Raw genomic sequence first — 25,307 nt, forward strand, 5'->3', positions numbered from 1 at the left:
ATGGAATGAGCATCCTGATTGCTGCTCCCAGAATTCCTCCTTTTTAAATTAGTAATTCAGGGCCTTGAGTTACTGTCAGGAAGCCAGAATCTGCCCTTGCCCCCAGAACGACTCTCAGGGTGTTTGACTGACCTCATGACACCCAAGGGAGCAGAATGTGGATGTGGATTCAGACTGGCTCAAAGGGAACGTTTTGGTGAAAGCTCTGTTGCAGGAAGATCCCTTCTCTCTTTGGAACGTTCCATAATTCCCTCTTGGTTTACTGCCCCCTGTGGCACCAAACCCAGATGTGATGTTAAGTGATGGGATATATCAGGTGGGATGAGAAGAATCCCCAATACAAGTTTTGCCTCCAGTTCAGCCTTAAAGGTGCCTTATGTTCTGGTTCATGCTCATCATATTCAGACAGGTAACATTCTGCCATTATCCCAGGAAACTTTTCAGACTTCACTTAACGTGTTGGCAAAAGAAATATCCCTTGAATCCTACCCCCCGGGTCCAGGGGCAATATCTCAGGCAAATAACACAACTGCATAAATTCTAACAAGAGAGTAGGTCATCAACAAGGGGGCTTGATTCATGGTAAAAACATGAAGAAGGCATAGCGTTAAAAATACGGGCTTGGGAATCTGAAAAATCCAAGATCCCCGAATTGGTATTGAATGAACTTCGGCTAATTACCTAGCTTCTGGGAGCCTCAGTTTCTCCATCTGTGAGATGGGGAGCCTCTCTCATATGGCTTCTTAGTACCTGGCCACGCATATTCTAAATGCACAGTGAACAATTGCCGTTGCACAATTACTACTGTTATCATTAATTCTAGAGAAAAACGGGAAGAAATTTCAGCCAAGACAAAACTAACTCCAGATCTTCTCTGGCCAGTCGAATTCCCCAAAATCAATTCCAGGACGTGGAAGCAACCTACATGTCCATGGACAGATGAATGGATAAAGAAGACGTGGCACATATATACAATGGAATATTACTCAGCCATAAAAAGGAATGAAACAGTTATTTGTAGTGAGGTGGATGGACCTAGAGTCTGTCATACAGAGTGAAGTAAGTCAGAAAGAGAAAAACAAATACCGTATGCTAACACATATGTATGGAATCTAAAAAAAAAAAAAAAGGTCCTGATGAACCTAGTTGCAGGGCAGGAATAAAGAGGTAGACATAGAGAATGGACTTCATGAAATGGGGTGGGAGGGCAAATCTGGGGCGAAGTGAGAGTAGCATCGACATATATACACTACAGAATGTAAAATAGTTGGCTGGTGGGAAGCAGCCACATGGCACAGGGAGATCAGCTCAGTGCTGTGTGACCACCTAGAGGGCTGGGTTAGGGAGGGTGGGAGGGAGGCTTAAGAGGGAGGGGATATGGGGACACATGTATGCATATGGCTGATTCACTCTGTTGTACAACAGAAACTAACACGGTATTGTGAAGCGATTATACTCCAATAAAGATCTATTAAAAAAAAAAGAATCCCTCAAGAGTGTGTAATTGCCATCAATACCAGCTGGACTGTGGTGCCCCTCCAGTCCATCTTCTGTGTAACCTCCAGTTACTATTTAAAAAGTGAACATCTTAACGTGTTACTTCCTGCCCCCTCCTCCAGAATCCTGAGAAAAGGCCTCTATAATCTCCTCATTGAGGCCCCTGAGGGCAGCCTGCCTTGGTCCCCCCATAATTCCATGGGGGGGATTATGAATTATGATTATGTATCGGACTCTCCCTGGATTCTGATCAGATGGAACCATTTGTAGTAGTGCTTGCAGATGCTAGGCTTCCCTCTTTTCCTCCTCTTGTCAGTTTGGGCGCCGCTACTCATCCTTAAGACTCAACCCGAATCGGTCTCTGTGAATCCTGGGCATAAATCCAGCTGGTCACCCCCTCCAGTGTGCTGGACCCTGGGCATAGATAGCTCTCTGGTTGCGCGTATGCCATGGGGTAGTGGGTGGTTGTTTACCTGCCTCCTTCCCCCACTGGACTGTGAGTTTCTGAGGGGTTCAGACCTTGTCTTGGTGGCCTCTGTGCAGGACCCAGGGCCTGATAGTGGAAGGTGCTCCGCCAGTTAGTTAAATGAATCGATGAATGACAGTCGATCTCATTGATTGTCATAGGATACAATCCTTCCCATCATGCCCTGTAGGAAACCTAACTTCAGCAAGACCTGGGCATGCCCCCTGCTTTCCAGCCCCAGATCCTTGGTCTGGAGTATGTCCCCTCCCTGTCGAACTCCTATCCTTCTTTGAAGTCCTACCTAGAAGTTCTCCATTTTCAAATATTGTTCAGTCCCAGTTATAGTGTGTCTGCTTCCCTTGATTATCTTTAAGTCCCTGAGGACAGGGACTGTATCTTTCATCTTTGTAGTTTGGTGCCTAGTCATGTGCCTGGAACATGGGATTTATTCCATAAATGTTGTGTATATAAATGGAAGATATACACTTAATATCCTCACTGTCACTCGGGACTTATTTATTACTGGTATTTTAGTCACCTTTTCATATTATAGAATTCTTTTTTTTTTAATTGGAGTATAATTGCTTTACAATGGTGTGTTAGTTTCAGCTTCACAACAAAATGAATCAGTTATATATATACATATGTTCCCATATCTCTTCCCGCTTGCGTCTCCCTCCCTCCCACCCTCCCTATCCCACCCCTCCAGGCGGTCACAAAGCACCAAGCTGATCTCCCTGTGCTATGCGGCTACTTCCCACTAGCTATCTACCTTACGTTTGGTAGTATATATATATGTCCATGCCTCTCTCTCGCTTTGTCACAGTTTACCCTTACCCCTCCCCATATCCTCAAGTCCATTCTCTAGTAAGTCTGTGTCTTTATTCCTGTTTTACCCCTAGGTTCTTCATGACATTTTTTTTTCTTAAATTCCATATATATGTGTTAGCATACGGTATTTGTCTCTCTCTTTCTGACTTACTTCACTCTGTATGACAGACTCTAGGTCTATCCACCTCATTACAAATAGCTCATTTCGTTTCTTTTTATGGCTGAGTAATATTCCATTGTATATATGTGCCACATCTTCTTTATCCATTCTTCCGATGATGGACACTTAGGTGGTTTCCATCTCTGGGCTATTGTAAATAGAGCTGCAATGAACATTTTGGTACATGATTCTTTTTGAATTATGGTTTTCTCAGGGTATATGCCCAGTAGTGGCATTGCTGGGTCATATCGTAGTTCTATTTGTAGTTTTTTAAGGAACCTCCATACTGTTCTCCACAGTGGCTGTATCAATTCACATTCCCACCAACAGTGTAAGAGGGTTCCCTTTTCTCCACACCCTCTCCAGCATTTATTGTTTCTAGATTTTTTGATGATGGCCATTGTGACTGGTGTGAGATGATATCTCATTGTAGTTTTGATTTGCATTTCTCTAATGATTAGTGATGTTGAGCATTCTTTCATGTGTTTGTTGGCAGTCTGTATATCTTCTTTGGAGAAATGTCTATTTAGGTCTTCTGCCCACTTTTGGATTGGGTTGTTTGTTTTTGTTATTAAGCTGCATGAGCTGCTTATAAATTTTTGAGATTAATCCTTTGTCAGTTGCTTCATTTGCAAATATTTTCTCCCATTTGAGGGCTGTCTTTTGGTCTTGTTTATGGTTTCCTTTGCTGTGCAAAAGCTTTGAAGTTTCATTAGGTCCCATTTGTTTATTATTGTTTTTAATTTCCATTTCTCTAGGAGGTGGGTCAAAAAGGACCTTGCTGTGATTTATGTCATAGAGTGTCCTGCCTGTGTTTTCCTCTAAGAGTTTGATAGTTTCTGGCCTTACATTAAGGTCTTTAATCCATTTTGAGCTTATTTTTGTGTATGGTGTTAGGGAGTGATCTAATCTCATACTTTTACATGTAGCTGTCCAGTTTTCCCAGCACCACTTATTCAAGAGGCTGTCCTTTCTCCACTGTACATTCCTGCCTCCTTTATCAAAGATAAGGTGACCATATGTGCGTGGGTTTATCTCTGGGCTTTCTATCCTGTTCCATTGATCTATATTTCTGTTTTTGTGCCAGTACCATACTGTCTTGATTACTGTAGCTTTGTAGTATAGTCTGAAGTCAGGAAGCCTGATTCCTCCAGCTCCGTTTTTCATTCTCAAGATTGCTTTGGCTATTCGGGGTCTTTTGTGTTTCCATACAAATTGTGAAATTTTTTGTTCTAGTTCTGTGAAAAATGCCAGTGGTAGTTTGATAGGGATTGCACTGAATCTGTAGATTGCTTTGGGTAGTAGAGTCATTTTCACAATGTTGATTCTTCCAATCTAAGAACATGGTATATCTCTCCATCTATTTGTATCATCTTTAATTTCTTTCATCGGTGTCTTATAATTTTCTGCATACAGGTCTTTTGTCTCCTTAGGTAGGTTTATTCCTAGATATTTTATTCTTTTTGTTGCAGTGGTAAATGGAAGTGTTTTCTTGATTTCACTTTCAGATTTTTCATCCTTAGTGTATAGGAATGCCAGAGATTTCTGTGCATTAATTTTGTATCCTGCTACTTTACCAAATTCATTGATGACCTCTAGTAGTTTTCTGGTAGCATCTTTAGGATTCTCTATGTATAGTATCATGTCATCTGCAAATAGTGACAGCTTTACTTCTTCTTTTCCGATTTAGATTCCTTTTATTTCCTTTTCTTCTCTGATTGCTGTGGCTGAAACTTCCAAAACTATGTTGAATAAGAGTGGTGAGAGTGGGCAACCTTGTCTTGTTCCTGATCTTAGTGGAAATGCTTTCAGTTTTTCACCATTGAGGACGATGTTGGCTGTGGGTTTGTCATATATGGCCTTTATTATGTTGAGGAAAGTTCCCTCTATGCCTACTTTCTGCAGGGTTTTTATCACAAATGGGTGTTGAATTTTGTCAAAAGCTTTCTCTGCATCTATTGAGATGATCATATGGCTTTTCTCCTTCAGTTTGTTAATATGATGTATCAGTTGATTGATTTGCGTATATTGAAGAATCCTTGCATTCCTGGAATAAACCCCACTTTATCATGGTGTATGATCCTTTTAATGTGCTGTTGGATTCTGTTTGCTAGTATTTTGTTGAGGAGTTTTGCATCTATGTTCATCAGTGATATTGGCCTGTAGTTTTCTTTCTTTGTGACATCCTTGTCTGGTTTTGGTATCAGGGTGATGGTGGCCTCGTAGAATGAGTTTGGGAGTGTTCCTCCCTCTGCTATATTTTGGAAGAGTTTGAGAAGGATAGGTGCTAGCTCTTCTCTAAATGTTTGATGGAATTCGCCTGTGAAGCCATCTGGTCCTGGGCTTTTGTTTGTTGGAAGATTTTTAATCACAGTTTCAATTCCAGTGCTTGTGATTGGTCTGTTCATATTTTCTATTTCTTCCTGATTCAGTCTTGGCAGGTTGTGCCTTTCTAAGAATTTGTCCATTTCTTCCGTTGTCCATTTTATTGGCATAGAGTTGCATGTAGTAATCTCTCATGATCTTTTGTATTTTTGCAGTGTCAGTTGTTACTTCTCCTTTTTCATTTCTAATTCTATTGATTTGAGTCTTCTCCCTTTTTTTCTTGCTGAGTCTGGCTAATGGTTTATCAATTTTGTTTATCTTCTCAAAGAACCAGCTTTTAGTTTTATTGATCTTTGCTATTGTTTCCTTCATTTCTTTTTCATTTATTTCTGCTCTGCTCTTTATGATTTCTTTCCTTCTGCTAACTTTGGGGTTTTTTTGTTCTTCTTTCTCTAATTGCTTTAGGTGCAAGGTTAGGTTGTTTATTCGAGATGTTTCCTGTTTCTTAAGGTAGGATTATATTGCTATAAACTTCCCTCTTAGAACTGCTTTTGCTGCCTCCCATAGATTTTGGGTCATCGTGTCTCCATTGTCATTTGTTTCTAGGTATTTTTTGATTTCCTCTTTGATTTCTTCAGTGATCACTTCGTTATTAAGTAGTGTATTGTTTAGCCTCCATGTGTTTGTATTTTTTACAGATCTTTTCCTGTAATTGATATCTAGTCTCATAGCGTTGTGGTCAGAAAAGATACTTGATACAATTTCAATTTTCTTAAATTTACCAAGGCTTGATTTGTGACCCAAGATATGATCTATCCTGGAGAATATTCCATGAGCACTAGAGAAAAATGTGTATTCTGTTGTTTTTGGATGGAATGTCCTATAAATATCAATTAAGTCCATCTTGTTTAATGTATCATTTAAAGCTTGGGTTTCCTTATTTATTTTCATTTTGGATGATCTGTCCATGGGTGAAAGTGGGGTGTTAAAGTCCCCTACTATGAATGTGTTACTGTCGATTTCCCCTTTTATGGCTGTTAGTATTTGCCTTATGTATTGAGGTGCTCCTATGTTGGGTGCAAATATTTACAATTGTTATATCTTCTTCTTGGATCGATCCCTTGATCATTATGTAGTGTCCTTCTTTGTCTCTTGTAATAGTCTTTATTTTAAAGTCTATTTTGTCTGATATGAGAATTGCTACTCCAGCTTTCTTTTGGTTTCCATTTGCATGAAATATCTTTTTCCATCCCCTTACTTTCAGTCTGTATGTGTCTCTAGGTCTGAAGTGGGTCTCTTGTAGAGAGCAAATATATGCGTCTTGTTTTTGTATCCATTCAGCCAATCTGTGTCTTTTGGTGGGAGCATTTAGTCCATTTACGTTTAAGGTAGTTATCGATACGTATGTTCCTATTCCCATTTTCTTAATTGTTTTGGGTTCGTTATTGTAGGTCTTTATCTTCTCTTGTGTTTCTTGCCTAGAGAAGTTCCTTTAGCAGTTGTTGTAGAGCTGGTTTGGTGGTGCTGAACTCTCTCAGCTTTTGCTTGTCTGTAAAGGTTTTAATTTCTCCATCAAATCTGAATGAGATCCTTGCTGGGTAGGGTAATCTTGGTTGCAGGTTTTTCTCCTTCATCACTTTCAATATGTCCTGCCACTCCCTTCTGGCTTGCAGAGTTTCTGCTGAAAGATCAGCTGTTAACCTTATGGGGATTCCCTTGTGTGTTTTTTGTTGTTTTTCCCTTGCTGCTTTTAATATGTTTTCTTTGTATTTAATTTTTGACAGTTTGATTAATATGTGTCTTGGCGTATTTCTCCTTGGATTTATCCTGTATGGGACTCTCTGTGCTTCCTGGACTTGATTAACTATTTCCTTTCCCATATTAGGGAAGTTTTCAACTCTAATCTCTTCAAATATTTTCTCAGTCCCTTTCTTTTTCTCTTCTTCTTCTGGAACCCCTATAATTCAAACGTTGGTGCGTTTAATGTTGTCCCAGAGGTCTTTGAGACTGTCCTCAGTTCTTTTCATTCCTTTTTCTTTATTCTGCTCTGCATTAGTTATTTCCACTATTTTATCTTCCAGGTCACTTATCCGTTCTTCTGCCTCAGTTATTCTGCTATTGATCCCATCTAGAGTATTTTTCATTTCATTTGTTGTGTTGTTCATCATTGTTTGTTTCATCTTTAGTTCTTCTAGGTCCTTGTTAAATGTTTCTTGCATTTTGTCTATTCTATTTCCAAGATTTTGGATCATCTTTACTATCATTATTCTGAATTCTTTTTCAGGTAGACTGCCTATTTCCTCTTCATTTGTTAGGTCTGGTGGGTTTTTATCTTGCTCCTTCATCTGCTGTGTGTTTTTCTGTCTTCTCATTTTGCTTATCTTACTGTGTTTGGGGTCTCCTTTTTGCAGGCTGCAGGTTTGTAATTCCTGTTGTTTTTGGTGTCTGTCCCCAGTAGCTAAGGTTGGTTCAGTGGGTTGTGTAGGCTTCCTGGTGGAGGGGACTAGTGGCTGTGTTCTGGTGGATGAGGCTGGATCTTGTCTTTCTGGTGGGCAGGTCTATGTCTGGTGGTGTGTTTTGGGGTGTCTGTTGACTTATTATGATTTTAGTCAGCCTCTCTGGTAATGAGTGGGGTTGTGTTCCTGTCTTGCTAGTTGTTTGGCATAGGATGTCCAGCACTGTAGCTTGCTGGTCGTTGAGTGAAGCTGGGTGCTGGTGTTGAGATGGAGATCTCTGGGAGATTTTCGCTGTTGGATATCATGTGCAGCTGGGAGGTCTCTTGTGGACCAGTGTCCTGAAGTTGGCTCTCCCACCTCAGAGGCACAGCACTAACTCCTGGCTGCAGCACCAAGAGCCTTTCATCCACACGGCATAGTGAGGAGAATGTAAAAGCATCTGATTCTAGGAGGCTGCATGATGCTGGAGACGCTGCCTGGGACACCACCCGTGGCGGAGATGGAGGAAGGGGGAGCTGGGAATGTTTTTAATCTAGAATTCTTGAAATTACTGTTAGTACCTATCCCAGGCCTGAAGATTTAATGGGCCCCTAATAAATATTTTTCGGTTAGTTAGGGCTTCCCTTAATATTGTATGTTACAGCTTATATTTTGCCATTCTCTTAAAGTTATCCTCGAGGTGAAAGACAAATACTTTAAACATTCAAATCGAGGTTTTCGCAGAAACAGTATTGTAATAACCGTAGATAAATACATAGGTGAATGGATCATGTTGCTGTGTGGTAGAAAAGTAGCCCAACACTAGAGGTCCCTCTCTCCGTAGGCGCTACTGGCTCTGCCCAGTATCCTTGCCAGCCTCAGTGGCTTCTTACTTGGAACAAAAAGTGAGGAGCAAAGGAAATTTGAACCAGTGAATTCTTTGTGGCATCACGAATTAGACCTTATATATCAGTCCTGCATTGCTGAGGTGCTGGGAGAGCCACAAGAAAAATGCTGTTTCCTCCCCCCAAATCCTAGCCCCAGTTTAATTTTATTCTATTTATATCTGGCTCTTGAATTAGCCATGTGCCTTTATTCAAATCTTTCTATCTCAACCCCATCTGGGAAGCAGTCTGGGTTCGGTTGCTAGTTTTTCACTGAAATAACACTGTGAAATATAAGCAAGGACCGGGGTCCCCCTGTCCCTCATAGGGGCGTGTCAAATAACAAAACTTAAAAGGTGTAGTAGGCAGTTTCATGGCCTTTATTTGAGGGAAACAGTCCATGGATTGGGGGAGTACAGTGCCTCCCAAGCAGTGGAGCCCTCTTCCCAACGGGTTTTATAGAGGGTTAGAAGAGGCAAATGGAAACAGGGCCTGCTTGCTAGGAGGCCAAGGAGTTCCTTTTAAGGCCAGCAGGGTCCTGTTTTCTAGGGTAAGGGGAGCTCGCCAAAGCTGAGTTGGGATGATTGTGATTGGTGTGTGTTAGGTTTACTCAACAGGTGCTTCTGTAAGTGCAGGCTGACTTGGGTTTAGATTTGTGATGTGGGCCAGACCGCTGGGGTGGCCTCCATTTAGTGAGTCCCAATATACAAATTAGCCTTGTCAGTTACCCCCTTTTGTACAACTGAGAGTATCGATCAACATTTAAGGTATCGGGCTTCCCTGGTGGCGCAGTGGTTGAGAGTTCGCCTGCCGATGCAGGGGACACGGGTTCGTGCCCCGGTCCAGGAAGATCCCGCATGTCGCGGAGCGGCTGAGCCCGTGAGCCATGGCCGCTGAGCCTGCGCGTCTGGAGCCTGTGCTCCGCAACGGGAGAGGCCGCAACAGTGAGAGGCCCGCGTACCACACACACACAAAAATAAATAAATAAAATTTAAGGTATTAGAGAAACAGAAACAGACTCACCAACATAGCGAACAGACTGGTGGTTGCCCAGGGGGAGGGGTCTGAGGGAGGGATGGAGTGGGAGTTTGGGGTGAGCAGATGTAAGCTAGTATATATTGGATGGATAAACAACGAGGTCCTACTGTATAGCACAGGGAACTGTATTCAGTATCCTATGATAAACCATAAAGGAAAAGAATATATAAAAAAAAAGGAATATATATGTATAATGGAGTCAGTTTACTGTACAGCAGAAACGAACACAAAATTGTAAATCAAGTCTACTTCAATAAAAAAAACTTAAGGTTTCAGCACCACTCCAAGTCTCTGCTTCTTGTTGATGTTGGAATCACTTGGGTCTCTAGCTGGGCTCATAGGTTAGGGTGTGGAGGTCTTGGTTCCTTAGTTGGCTGTCTTCAGTGCCACAATAGAAGAGAAATTCACAAATTCACCCAAGCAAACATAAAGAGAAAAAAGGGGATACAAAGCAGAAGTCTCACGGAATATTTTATCTCTCATCTTTGTTTGAAAAATGGAAGGAAGGAAATTTTAAGGAGCTATAATGAAATGGGTTAACCTACAAAGTAGGAAACAAAAAGTAAGCAGTATTTCGACTGCAACCCACTCAGACCAGCAGGGCCAGAAAGCCTTTGTTGCTGCTACAAGACAGCCAGTACCTGAATATACAAACCCTTTAAACAACTTTGTTATTGAGGTATAATCGACGTATAACATTGGATTACTTTCATATGTACAGCATAATGATTCAAGATCTGTATATATTGTGAAACTCCTTTCAAACTAGTGTTTTCATTTTCTTCAGATAAGTACTCAGAAGTGGAATTACTGGATCATATGGTAGTCTTATTTTTTGAGTAACTTCTATCCTGTTTTCCGAAGTGGTTGCACTAATTTACATTCCCACCAATATTGCACAAAAGTTCCTTTTTCTCCACATCCCTGCAGCACTTGTTATTTCTTGTCTTTTGGATAATAGCCATTCTAACAGGTGTGAAGTGATTACTCATTGTGGTTTTGATTTGAGTTTCCCTGATGGTTAATGGTGTTGAGCACCTGTTCATGTACCTGTTGGCCATTTGTATGCCTTCTTTGAAAAATGTCTATTCAGATCCTTTGCCTATTTTTAACTCAGATTGTTTGGGTTTTTTTTGCTATTGCATTGTATGAGTTCTTTATATATTTTGGATATTAACCCCTTATCAGATCTATGACTTGCAGATATTTTCTCTCATCCAGTAGGTTGGGAACGCTTACTTTCATATGCACTTCTTGAATGAACAATTTTGTCTAATTGCAATGTCCCCCATAATGGCCATTGTAATTCTAGGTTGTATGAGTAAGATTTTGCCATTTTTGTGGCTATCTACGAAAATGCCTCCGGGACCACAGTTCTTAGACACACAGTGAGCAGCTGTGCGGACAGGTGATGTGCTCACTTCTTTGAAACTTGAGGATCTTGTTTCTCTAGCTAAGCCTTGGGTCTCTTGGAGCCAAATGAATACCCAGGAGGGATGTGCTGCCAGGTCGGGATCTTATGGTGTTTTAAAGTGTGCCTTGTTGCAGGGAAGTTTCCTTGAGATTGGCAGGTGACCTAGTGTCAATCTCCCCTGTTCGATGATCAACTTGTCCGAACACGGCCAGGGCTTTTAGAGCTTTTACGTGCTCAGCTCGTGCCCGCTGATTTTTTGGATTTGGCTTCCAAGACTCCCATTAGCAACAGATCTATAATTCCTTTCATGAGAAGGTGTCTGTGTTATGGCTGATGCCCTAATGGCCTTTAATAGCCTGACTTGTGCCTACTTAGATCTCGATATGCTGTTGGTCAGAAAAGTTCGAATTTCTCGGCTTAATTTATTTCCCCAAGTCCCCCAGTGGTTTATGCTGTACATTGAGGCTTTGTAAGTTCCCCAGTGGCTGCATCTTGCTTTCTCAGCTTGAGGAGTATCCATTTTTTTCCCTTGTTGATATAATCCTCCCTAATTCAACCAGACTCACTGGTCCTGGCTGTCTGTGCACAGTTCCTGGGACCTGTCAGGACCTTCTAGAGGTACTTACTTTGTAGGTGAGGTCGGTCATACACCCAGATGTTGTAGCCCACTAAGTCTCACCTGGAAAAGACTACAGTCTCTCACACCTCAATTTTCCCAACTCGAAGAGCTCAGAATGCAAAATAAACAGAGCTCCATCCGAGAGAGGCTTAGCGGAGATCACAGCAAGCAGCCTACGAGCTGGAGAAGCAGGAAGGCTCGGTGGGTACTTCCCCTTCATCTAGGAGCCACCCCAGGATCTTCAGCAGCTGTCTTCGGGACACATCTTGTCACCCAAACTGTCAAATGACAAAACCAAAACAGTTTAGTAGTGAGTTTGATGTCCTTTATTCAAGGGAAGACAATCCCTGGATTGGGGAGTACAGGGCCTTCGGAGCAGTGGAGCCCTCCTCCCGAGGGATTTTGGGCAGAAACCACTTTTATAGTGTGTTAGAAGGGGCACCATGGAAACAGGGGGTGCTTGGCTAGCCTATTGTAGGTCCTGCTTCCTACAGTAAGGGGAGCTCGCTAAAGCTGAGCCGGAACATTGTGATTGGTGTGTGTTAATGTTTCCTCGACAGGTGTTTCCATAAGTGCAGGCTGACTTGGGTTTAGATTTGTGATGTGGGCCGGCCCACTGGGGTGGCCTCCAGTTCGTGGGTCCCCGGATAGGAATTAACTTTCTCAGGCATGGTGGGTGTGGGAATAAACTCAAGGGTTACCAGGGTCTTGTAGCTCCGGCTGTGCCTTACCTGGGTCAGGGCTCCTATCAGCCGTGAAGCACCTTCATAATTCACATGCAGCCAGCAGGTGCCAGAGAGGAGAACCTCGGTAGGTATGCTCTTTCCCCCAAGGGTCAATTACTCATAAGAAAAGAAATCAACTGAGGAGCATGCTTTTGAGATGAGAAACACATTTTAACTTATGTTAGAAAATACAGACTAGAAAGATGACTTTCAAGGAAATAAGATAATAAAGGTTCAGCTCTGGGCCATGGTGCTGAAGGAGTAGTGAAGAAGCCTGGCCTCCTTGTTGCTAAAGCAAATGTAACTTTTTCAGAACTGATCTGTTACGAACTCCCAACGGCAACATTGCAGGTTGCAGGAAAGGCTGACCCCTTCTCTATCTGGTCCACAAGGGGCCTCCAACTCTGTCCCCTGTGGGCACTGGCCCCTGGACATTTTATGTCCCAGGGATGCACAGTAGGCGGCATGGGCCACCCTATAGAGCATAAAAATGGGGAAGAGGCTGGTGATGGGCCTAGAAGGGGGCTCTGGGCAACTTGACGGTGGGATTCTGGGGTCCAGAAGTGGGGCCATGAGCCCTGGTTATTGAGGGAGGAGAACCCCTCGGCTCTGTGAACGCCTCAGTCCGTGTCAGGGGCTCAGCTCAGGGCCCAGGGCAGCGACACTGGTTGCCCAGATATGAGTGGTACTGGGTGATCTCAAGGTTGCCGTCCTTCGTTCCTTGGTCTTCTGGTTCCATGTTCGGTGCTCCCTGATCTAGAGCCTTTCCAACTCAGGACCAGGGAGTATCCCATGAGTAATGTAACCAAAAATTGCTTTTCCTACATCCAGTGGCTCAGTCCTTGAGGATTTTTGCCAAATCCAGTGGCTTTGGACTTGGCAAAAAAATGTGTGCAGCAAAGGAAATTTGAACCAGCAAATGTTTGGTCAAGGCAGGCTTTCTTCTGATAGTGTTGGGACCTGTTTGGAAGCTGTAAAAAAAGTTATACAAGTTATCAGCGCAATTCTGCATACATCACTGGTGCCGTGACTTGCTGCAAAGTGATTTTTGCCTAGTTTCTAAATGGATTACACCAAGAGATGAGATCAGCACATCTGGGGCCTGTGCTGAGAGTCTCCAAGTGGGTTTTGGAACCATAACGCCAAACTCCATTTGCTGGGTGTGTGAAGAGCCAAAGAACAAAGAGTTGGGGTGGGATGCTATGGATATTTCTGATGCCTCGGTTTCAAAAGCCCACATCAGATTATAGACATGTTCCTTTGCCACCCTGGAGCTCTGCTTGGGGTTTTGGCAGAGCCTCTTAGCTGGCTGTGACCCGGCCACAAATGGGGACGAAGTTAATGGGTTTCACATGTTATCGGCAACTCTGGGCCCACCTACAGTAGTGAAATAACGCAGGAGATGCCTTTGCTGACTCCTGACTGCTTTTATTTTTCCCACAAAGAGACACAACTCAGAGGCCTCTGAGATTTCCAAATCAATGAGCAGAACACCTGTGACTTGCTAATGGCTTGAAACGCTGGGGGAGAAAAGCTCAAAACCTGACAGTGGCATTCTGGTTAATTTAGGGAGAGGCCACCTTGGACCCAGGATGAGCTGAATTTTCCCAGCTTCTTGTCCCTTGTTTGGTTATGAACATGTACAATATCCTATGAGGTGCACAGATTCCAAAATGGAATCCAGTTAACCTTTAGCCTTCCCCTTTCCAGCTGGGAGGCCGGAAAGCACATTGGTTTCACCTAATTCTACAGTTGTCATGATGCTTATAGATGGTAGCACATTGAGGACCTCATCTTCATTGTGTTTTTATAGGCTGGCAGTTAACGTCTCCATTTTCCTGCAGCCTGGAAGGCTGGAATCTCAAGGCAGGGTTCTCCCTCACAGCTTCCCTTGCTTCTGAGCTGCATTGTGTGTTTGTTCTGCAGGTGCCCGGAAAATCCCCCCAATTCTCCCCTCAGTGGGATCACAGCCACACAATAATTAAGCTTCAGTAAGAAGAATGTTGCAAAACAGTGCAATCACTTTTCTATATGAGATGCATTTCTTTGGAAGGTGTAGAGCCTCTATTGTGCCAGTAATTTAAAAATACGTATTTCTGGGAGATTGGGGGTATTCTGGTTATCAATTGCCATGTCGTAAATTACCCCCAGATTTAGTGGCTTTAAACAATGATGTCCATTTATCATCATTTTATTGGTTTGCTAGGGCTGCTGTAACAAAGTACCACAGACTGGAGGCTTAATCAACAGAAATTTATTGTCTCCCAGTTCTGGAGGCTGGAAGTTCAAGGTCAAGGTGTGAGCAGGGTTGGTTTTTTTCTGAGGCCTCTCCTTGGCATGTATTGATAGATGCTGTCTTCTCCCTGTGTCTTCACATGGTCTTCCCTCTGTGTGTGTCTCTGTCCTCATTTCCTCTTCTTATAAGGATACCAGCCAGATTGGATTAGGGCCCATCCTAATGACCTCATTTTAACTTAATTACCCCTTTAAAAGCCTCTTCTCTAAACACAGTCATATTCTGAGGAAGTGAGGCTTTGAGGGGACACAATTCAGCCTATAACAGTCACGAATCTACAATTTGTACAGAGGTCAGCAGAGATGACTCATCTCTGCTCCACATCTGGGACCTCAGCAGGGATGATAAAGTGGCTGGGAGCTGGAGAAACTGGTCCCCTGCCCCCTCCTCCGACATCTCTCCCTCTCTCTCCATTGTCTCTCTCCCCATGTGCCCTCTCGAGCATTGGCCGCTTCAGAGTAGCCTGACTTCTTACATACCTGCTGAGTCAGAGATCTCAGAAACTTAGGCAGAAGAAGCCACAAGGCCTTTTACAGCCCATCCTCAGAAGTCATCGCTGTCAATCCTTCTTCACTCAGTGGGCCCCCCAAGGCCACCCCCAATTCAACATGGGAATAGTTGAACCAATGTGTGAGTATTGGGAGGTTAGTAGCATTGGGGCCCCACTTTGGAGGCTGGGTACCGCAGGTGAGAACATGGGCCTGACACGCAGAGCTGGAAGGAGGATGCATTTGTATGTGGTGCTTTCTAATTACAAGACGTTCTGCGATACAGAATCGTAAGGTCATGGTGGTTCCTCTCTCATGTGTCTCCTCCTCCATCTCTCTTCCTCTGGGAATGCTCTCCTCACCATCAGGATTTCCTGGCTCTGAGAGAAGGGTCACAATGAGGAGCATGCACTGCTACAGACTGAATGTTTGTGTCCCTCCCCAGTTCGTATGTAGAAACCTAACCCCCAAGGTGATGGTGTTGGGAGGTGGGGCCTTTGGGAGGTGATTAGGTCATGAGGGTGGAGCCCCCATGAATGGGATTAGTGCCCTTATGTGAGGACAGTGAGAAGATAGCTATGAACCTGGAAGAGGGCCCTCACCAAACACTGAATCTGCTGGCACCTTGATCTTGCACATCCAGTCTCCAGAACTGTGAGAAATAACTTTCTGTTGTTTATAAAGCACTCAGTCTATAGTATTCTGTTATAGCATCTGGAACAGACTAACACATGCACCGGTGTCCTTAAAGCAACATCGACACCAAGGTGACCAGGACAGGGGAATAGAGAATTTAGAGCAGTGGTACCAGAGTGTGGGATCCTGCCAGTATTTGTTACTAGTCCTGGATGAGCTAAAAGATTGAGTTCAAAAACTTTTACTGCAATTGTACAGAGTCGTTTAAGTCTATTGAATCTAATATTTTAAAATGTGGGTTTGTTTTTATATGAATTTGGTTTATTTCATTTTTCAGTAATTTATTTTATTGCCTTGTCGCACCAGCCTGCAATGGGCAGCAGTTAGAAACTGTGGGTCCGTCACAGGTGAGAGCTTGGGAAGCACTGATTTAGGAATCTAAGAGTTCACATCCTAGAAGCAGAGAGGAGAATGGCCGTTACAGGGGCTGTGGGGGAAGGAGAAGTGGGGAGGTGTGGGTGGAAGGGTATGAAGTCTTGCTTATAAGCATGTTCCAGGGTGAATAAGTCCTGGGGCTTCTCTGGCGGTCCAGTGGTTAAGGTCCGAGCTCTCAACGTAGGGGGCATGGGTTCGATCCCTGGTTGGGGAACTAAGCCTGGGGGTCCCCATCTTTCTCATGGCCTCTTGCTGTGTTGATTGCACCCTTTCTTCTCCAGGCTCTACCGTCCAGTTCTCCACTGCCTACTGGCCTTTCCCAGCCTCACCCTGATGATTCTCAGCGCAGCCTGTGAGTCTCACTCCTGTGACTGGCTCTGGGCGCCCTGATTTCTTGGTGCTGCTCTATCTCCTTCAGTCAGTTCTGCCAGCGTCTCGAGAACAACTGTCTCAAGCCAGGCACAGTGCTGGGGACCAGGGATGCATGGATGGTTTCTGTCTTTGGGAAGCTCAGGGTCCAAGACCCATAAACAGAGTCTCAAGATTAGTAAAATGCTTTGGAGGACAGGAAGGGAATGGGGGGAAGTTCCAGATCTATGGGGATCTGTGTGTGGGGTTAGCCTGGCAAAGACATAGGGAAGAACTTGCTGGCACAAGGCAGAGCGCTCACTGAGGCGGAGTGGTGGATACACAGGAGGTCATAGCAGTTGGGGTTCTGGGGTTAGAGGTGCAGGTGTGAGGTTCTGAGACTCAAGGGGGCCGAGAGGGGCCTGGGGAGCAGCGAGGGCTGTCCCAGGACTCGGGAGCCAAAGAAGGGCTTTCAGAAGGGATAGAGGCTGTTAGTTTTGCTTTTTTTATACCTATTGCTCTGGGGGTTGAATCGAGGGATTTGAAGGGGTGGCTTTGGAGCAGGGAAATCTGTCGGGAGATTCTTGGGAAAGTCCAGATGAGCATGAATCTCAACTAGGGCAGTGGTCATAGCAATGGGGAGAAGGGAATTATTGTTATTATTATTTTTTAACATCTTTATTGGAGTATAATTGCTTCATAATGTTATGTCAGTGTCTGCTGTATGACAAAGTGAATCAGCTATATGTATACATATATCCCCACATCCCCTCCCTCTTGCGTCTCCCTCCCACCCTCCCTATCCCACCCCTCTAGGTGGTCACAAAACACCGAGCTGATCTCCCTGTGCTATGCGGCTGCTTCCCACTAGCTATCTATATTACATTTGGTAGTGTATATATGTCCATGCCGCTCTCTTACTTCCTCCCAGCCCACCCTTCCCCCTCCCCATGTCCTCAAGTCCAGTCTCTACGTCTGCGTCTTTATTCCTGTCCTACCCCTAGGTTCTTCAGAACCATTTTTTCTTTTCTTTTTTTTTTTTAAATTCCATATGTACGTGTTAGCATATGGTATTTGTTTTTCTCTTTTTGACTTACTTCACTCTGTATGACAAACTCTAGGTCCATCCACCTCACTACAAATAACTCAATTTCATTTCTTTTTATGGCTGAGTAATATTCCTTTGTATATACGTGCCACATCTGTCAATGGACACTTAGGTTGCTTCCATGTCCTGGCTATTGTAAATAGTTCTGCAATGAACATTGTGGTACATGACTCCTTTAATTATGGTATTCTCAGGGTGTATGCCCAGTAGTGGGATTGCTGGGTCATATAGTAGTTCTAATTTTTGTTTTTTAAGGAACCTCCATACTGTGCTCCATAGTGGCTGTATCAATTTACATTCCTACCAACAGTGCAAGAGGGTTCCCTTTTCTCGACACACTCTCCAGCATTTATTGTTTGTAGATTTTTTGATGATGGCCATTCTGACTAGTGTGAGGTGATACCTCATTGTATTTTTTTTTTATATATAAATTTATTTATTTTTGGCTGTGTTGGGTCTTCGTGCTGCACACGGGCTTTCTCTAGTTGCAGCGAGCTGGGGCTACTCTTCGTTGCGGTGCATGGGCTTCTCATTGTCGTGGTTCCTCTTGTGGAGCATGGGCTCTAGGTGTGCGGGCTCAGTAGTTGTGGCTCGCAGACTGTAGAGCACAGGTTCAGTAGTTGTGGCGCACGGGCTTAGTTGCTCCGCAGCATGTGGGATCTTCCTGGACCAGGGATCGAACCGTGTTCCCTGCATTGGCAGGCAGATTCTTAACCACTGTGCCACCAGGGAAGTCCCCACATTGTAGTTTTTATTTGCATTTCTCTAATGATTAGTGATGTTGAGCATCCTTTCATGTGTTTGTTGGCAATCTGTACATCTTCTTTGGAGAAATGTCTGTTTAGATCTTCTGCCCATTTTTGGATTGGGTTGTTTGTTTTTTTGATATTGAGCTGCATGAGCTGCTTGTATGTTTTAGAGATTAATCCTTTGTCTGTTGCTTCAGAATATTTTCTCCCATTCTGAGGGTTGTCTTTTTGTCTTGTTTATGGTTTCCTTTGCTGTGCAAAAGCTTTTAAGCTTCATTAGGTCCCATTTGTTTATTTTTGGTTTTATTTCCATTTCTCTAGGAGGTGGGTCAAAAAGGATCTTGCTGTGATGTATGTCATAGAGTGTTCTGCCTGTGTTTTCCTCTGAGAGTTTGATCGTGTCTGGCCTTACATTTAGGTCTTTAATCCATTTTGAGTTTATTTTTGTGTATGATGTTAGGGAGTGTTCTAATTTCATTCTTTTACATGTTGCTGTCCAGTTTTCCCAGCACAACTTATTGAAAGGATGCTCAACATCACTAATCATTAGAGAAATGCAAATCAAAACTACAATGAGGTATCGCCTCACACCAATCAGAATGGCCATCATCAAAAAGTCTACAAACAATAAATGCTGGAGAGGGTGTGGAGAAAAGGGAACCCTCTTGCACTGTTGGTGGGAATGTAAATTGATATAGCCACTGTGGAGAACAGTGTGGAGGTTCCTTAAAAAACTAAAAATAGAACTACCATATGACCCAGTTATCCCACTACTGGGCATATACCCTGAGAAAACCATGATTCAAAAAGAATCTTGTACCAGAATGTTCATTGCAGCACTATTTACAATAGCCAGGACATGGAAGCAACCTAAGTGTCCAATGACAGATGAATGGATAAAGATGTGGCACGTATATACAATGGAATATTACTCAGCCATAAGAAGAAACGAAACTGAGTTATTTGTAGTGAGGTGGATGGAGGGGAAGGGTAAGCTGGGACGAAGTGAGAGAGAGGCATGGACATATATACGCCACCAAATGTAAAATAGATAGCTAGTGGGAAGCAGCCGCATAGCACAGGGAGATCAGCTCGGTGCTTTGTGACCACCTAGAGGGGTGGGATAGGGAGGGTGGGAGGGAGATGCAAGAGGGAGGGGATGTGGGGATATATGTATACATATAGCTGATTCACTTTGTTATATAGCAGAAACACAACATTGTAAAGCAATTATACTCTAATAAAGATGTTTAAAAAAAAAAAAAGAAGTTGCACTCCTAAAGTCTTAGGTACTAAGGAGATTGAGGGCAATTACAGCATCTGTTGAGCTCCAGTTTTTCATAGCCAAGCACTGGGTCATGTGTAGCCATGAACTCCATGGGAGATAAGCACAGATTATGAGCCTGATCAGACCTGGCTTCCCCATTAGTTGCTGTGTGATCTAGAACAAATTACTTAACCTCTCTGGTCATTCTTCCCTTTAAAGTAGAATTAGTGCAGCTCCTGAGGCCATGTGAATTGGGGTATCACATCTGAATTGGGGGAATCGCTATCTAAATTGGAATATTTTTGTTCTTTATCCCTTCAGTCGGGGGAACAAGTCTGGGGCAGAGCTGCTTTCCTTAATATTTGTTCCCTGTTGCTGTCTGGAGCCCTGCATTTTCTTGTTTTGAAAACAGACACCTCTTATAATAACATGCGAAGCATTTTTGTCTTTAAATATTTTGCCTTCACGTTTCCTCTGAATGACATGAGGGATCTCTATGGTTTTGGTTCTTCTTCTGATCTGTATGTAAAGAAGAGTCCCCCAAGCCAAATGTCTGTCTGAATGTGTTAAGATGCAGGAGCCCTCAAAGAGGAAATAGAATCTTCTACGACCAATGTTTTCGAGTTAAGAGTTAAGGTTCTAGAAGAAGCTCATGTATCTCTGATTTTCCCTGGTTGTGTTCTCCCTGGTCTTGTACATAGGTTATGGGACTGTGTTGGGGTCAGTCTTAAACCATGAGGGCATTATGAAATGAGAGTGGGGTTTGCTTTACATGGACAAGTCTTGGTCGGAATGTCCCTATGAACATAAATATCCACAGTGTGGTTTCCATGATGTCCAGCTGTCATTACATCAACAGAATTTTCCCTGGAACATTTGAGGCCAGATTGGTTTCAATCTTTAAATTACCCCAGGTCCCCAAAAGTCTCCAGCTATAGAGGTAAGAGTCCTGATGCTTTAACAATGACCATTTGGCAAGCTTTTCAGGGGGATTAAGTGAAGCTTATTACATTTCTGTAAAGGGCTTGGTAGCTGGTAAGTGATAAACAAAAGTTCCCTTTATGGGCTTATGATAATTTATGGGTTTAAAATAATTTCTTTAAAAAATAAAAAATTTAAAGTAGTCATTCCGCTTCCCTAGCAAGTTCAGAGGGTTTATTTTAGGTTTAGGCACAGTATGTAACTCTATATAAAAGGTGAATCAATGAACTACGGTTTAGCAGGGGGTCAGGCCGACACAGTCACCCCAAAGGTATTTGAAAACTGACTTATGAAAAATCCTTAACATGATTACAGTATTTTTTTAGTTGGATGGAGAACAAGTCACAAGAAAGTGTGTAAAATGTTTCCCGGAGAAGCAATAAAATCCATAGGGAAGGGTGTCAAGAGGCTTTTCTTTGTCCTGCCAACGAACAAGAATAAACACTAGGGTCTTCCCTGAATCCAAAGAATAGCTTTTGGAAAATAAAGATTTATTATCTGGGTATAAATGGTGATGAATCACTTGGCGATACGTGCTTTCTGGCACAACGTGTCAAAAGTAACGAGCCGTAGTCTGTTCCAGAGTTCATCTGGTTGTAAGCGTTCTTGATAAAACATGGAATAGAGTGGAACACAATTTGTCTGAGTCTCTGCACAACTCTCTCCCAATTACTGTGCTTCTGTCCCTGTCACCAGTGAAAATAAATGGGCTGATAATTACAGCCCCAGATACATTCTCATCGCTTGCACTTCCCTGGGCCTTGCCAGGCGGTGTGTCTAATGGGGTCACATTATGAGTTATAACTCACATTTTATTGTCTCCTACCGATGTCCCCTTGGCTCTCTGCTCCCCACTGACCTCCATCTCAGTGTGAAGTTCTTGCCATGCGTCTCAGGAGCTCCCTGGGGGACGCCTCACTTGCCCTTAAATAAATCTGCTCCTTGGGGTACTGTTTCTGACGTGGGCATGCAGCATCCTCCTGGGCACATTGGATGTCCCACTGTTTTTGCTGGACTTTATGGACTTTTTTCACTGATACCATCACCTATTTCTCTGAACGCCACCCCTAGTTCACAGGGGCCAAAGTTTCTGGGTGCCAAAGCTCTGTGATGGTCTATGCAAGAGGGGGAGAAACCCAGAGCTCTTCCTTTGTTACTCTGTTGCGTGTGTTGTGCATGTGTGTGTGCAATCTGTAATGCTTACACCAGGGAGCTTTACAAATATTTTGAAGAAACAGCCTATCTAATTTTACTGGCAGCCTTCTCTTTCCCCAAGACCCACCTAAGAACCTTGTGTGCTTCCATCCCTGCTCTCCGTGCCTGGTTCCTTCTCCCCGCCAGAATGAATTCTCTCCCAGGAGATGCCCAGCTCCCCGTGCAAATAGTGAGTCTGTCCCAGCAGTTATCCAGACAAGTTCAACAAACATAAGTCCCAGCTGAAGCTCCAGCTGGGACCTGAGTTACATTTTCTTTGAGTGAAATATTTGTAGTCCTTTTGCAAAGGTTTTCATGGTTACCCATGAGCCCCCTTCTTGGAAGGTGGAGAAATGATATTGGCTGGCTGGAAACTGGGGCACTGGGGCACTTCTCCTGGCTGGCTCCCAGGCCGTGTTAATGATTTGTGTGAGACCTTGACCTTGGCTGTGTTGCTTGATCTGTCCAGTAGTCAGCTGAACCCACCAATGCTGTTCTGTCTCCAGCTGGCTGTGTTACAAGTGCTGTCTGTGTCCTAGGAAAGCCGCTGGGAAAGACCACAGATATAATGTCTCTGCAGGCAGTTCTGGGGAAATGTGAGGACGGAATGCCTCCTTGACATATTCTGATTTATATTGCTCTTTAACTGAAGTACAATTGATTTACAATGTTGTGTTAATTACTGCTGTACAGCAAAGCGATTCAGTTATACCTACATATACATACATTCTTTTTTTAAATATGGTTTATCATAGGATATTTTATATAGTTCCCTGTGCTATACAGTAGGACCTTGTTGTTTATCCATTACAAATGTAATAGTTTACATCTGCTAACCCCAAACTCCCACTCCATCCCTCCCCCACCCTCCTCCCCCTTGGCAACCACAAGTCTGTTCTCTATGTCCATGATTCTGTTTCAGTTTCATAGATACTTTCATTTGTGTCATGTTTAGATTCTACAAATAAGTGATATTTGGTGTTTGTCTTTCTCTTTCTGACTTACTTCACTTAGTATGATAATCTCTAGTTGCATCCATGTTGCTGCAGTACATTGCTTTTTAATCAATATTTTTAACATATCTAACTTCAGGAAGTAGTCTTTCTAAAAAATATATGGGTAGGGAAGTTGAGAAAAAAAAGTACAGGAAGTTAAAAGACTCCAAGCCATGCCAAAGTATCTTTCTTACAATCTTCAGTGATCCTTCCTGGAAATGAACTTGAAGCAGAGATTGAAAATGCAGAAGACATTAGCACCTGGGCAGACCGATGCCTGTTTCCTTCTCAGGTCTGGGCAGCGTTCCGGGGTGTCAGCACGCACTCACTGTCTCCATCCAGGATGACGTCATGTCATACCATTGGTTTTCACGAGCCATGAAGGACCCGAGTCCAGGTCACAGATGGCTGATCCCAGCGAGTCATGCTTCCACTTCCAAGATCTTGCTCCGTGAGGATGATTGATGGGTGCTCAGGGAAGTCTGCACTTCACCTTTCCAGAGGTTACCATGGAACTGGCTAAACCAAGCCTAGATAAAAAAAAATCACATGAACCATGTTATAATAGCAATAACAGGGATTTCAGAAAAGAAGTACCCAGAATCCCAATATGCCAATAAGTAACTATCATTTTTTTTCTGGGTTCACTTATAGTACAAGAGGTAAAATAGTATAAGGAAAAGGATGTTTGAGACTTTGAGTGAATGAACGCGCTAAATTGACTAGTTAAACAGTAACTAGAGCTACTTTGGTTGAAAAGCTATAGTTGATATTGGATACCCCTATTCAAAATAATTTAAAAAAGGAATGAGAGAAGTCTATATTATTTTCACATACCCTTAGTTCCCTTTTGCCTAAGAGGAAGAGGTATCTTAACTCCTTTTATTTTTAAAGGAAAACAATCAGTTTATTGCTTAAGAACTCAAAAAAAAAAAAAAAAAAACCAATATACACTTACAGTAGAAAATCCGCAAAAATAAGAAAGTAAGAATCACTTGCAATTCCACCCCCAGGGATGAAAGTTATATTCTGTTTGTTTGTTTATTTTTAAATTTTTTTATTTTTTGCTATTTTATTGAAGTGTAGTTGATTTACAATGTCGTGTTAGTTTCAGGTGTACAGCAGAGTGATTCAGTTATAGATATACATATATTCTTTTGCAGATTCTTTTCCATTACAGGTTATTAAAAAATATTGAGTATAGTTCCCTGTGCTCTACAGTAGGTCCTTGTTGGTTTCTTTTTATCTTTTTATAGTGTCTTCTCTGTGCCTGTGTACTCTAAAAACTAAATTTGGTCATGCTCTACTGACAATATTTATTTCTGCTCTCTTCACTTGATATTACTTCCATAGCATTTCCTCAGTGCCATTAAATATTATTTGAGGGCATCATTTTATTATTATTTTATCATTATTGTGTTTTTATTGAGGATTAATTGATGTACAATATTATATAAGTTTCAGGTGTACAGCATAGTGAGTCACAATTTTTAAATTGTGTTTAAAGTTTTAAACATTTATAGTTATTATAAAACATTGGCTATATTTCCCTGTGTTGTACAATATATCCTTGTGGCTTATTTATTTTATACATAGTAGTTTGTACCTCTTAATCTGCTACCCTTCTCTTGCCCCTCCTCCCTCCCCCCTTCCCTCTCCCCACTGGTAACCACTAGTCTGTTCTCTATCTCCGTGAGTTTGTTTCTTTTTTGTTACAGAGGGCTTCATTTTAGATGGCTGTAGAACAGTTCATCACAGATAAAGATTCTCTTATAGCTGAACATTTGATTCCAGTGTTTGGCACCAATGTCACTGCAATGAACAAGTTTGTACATTGATCTTTGCTTGAGTTTCAGATAAATTCCTTAGGGAAGATGCTTAGAAGACATCCTGCTGTGAGCTTGAAAGCTGACATTCTTTGTGGTTTTTAAACTTTTACAATTCTTTTTATTGTCATTTTGGTGGTTATCTTAAGTTTTACCACATAATCCTTGACTTTTCAAAGCCTAGTTAATTGTTGGTACTTTTAGCTCTTTTTGAATAAAACAAGGTCCTTATAACACTTTCCTAAATTCATATGCCATCCTTGTTGTATACAAAACATATTTTTTTCCTTTTAAATTGTCAAAGCATTCATATTTACTCACATATTTACCCTTTTCAGTGCACAATGATTCTTCCTACGACTATGACTTTATGTGGGATAATTTTTCTGCTGTCTGAAGAACTCCCTTAAGTATTTCTTTCAGGGTAAGTCTGCTGGTGATAAATTCTCTGCTTTTGTTTGCTTGAAAATACCTTTATCTCAGCTTAATTCTTTTTTTTTTGCGGTATGCGGGCCTCTCACCGTTGTGGCCTCTCCCGTTGCAGAGCACAGCCTCCGGACGCGCAGGCTCAGCGGCCATGGCTCACGGGC

Source organism: Orcinus orca, chromosome 2 (genome assembly GCF_937001465.1).
Source record: "Orcinus orca chromosome 2, mOrcOrc1.1, whole genome shotgun sequence".
Classification (NCBI taxonomy): domain Eukaryota; kingdom Metazoa; phylum Chordata; class Mammalia; order Artiodactyla; family Delphinidae; genus Orcinus; species Orcinus orca.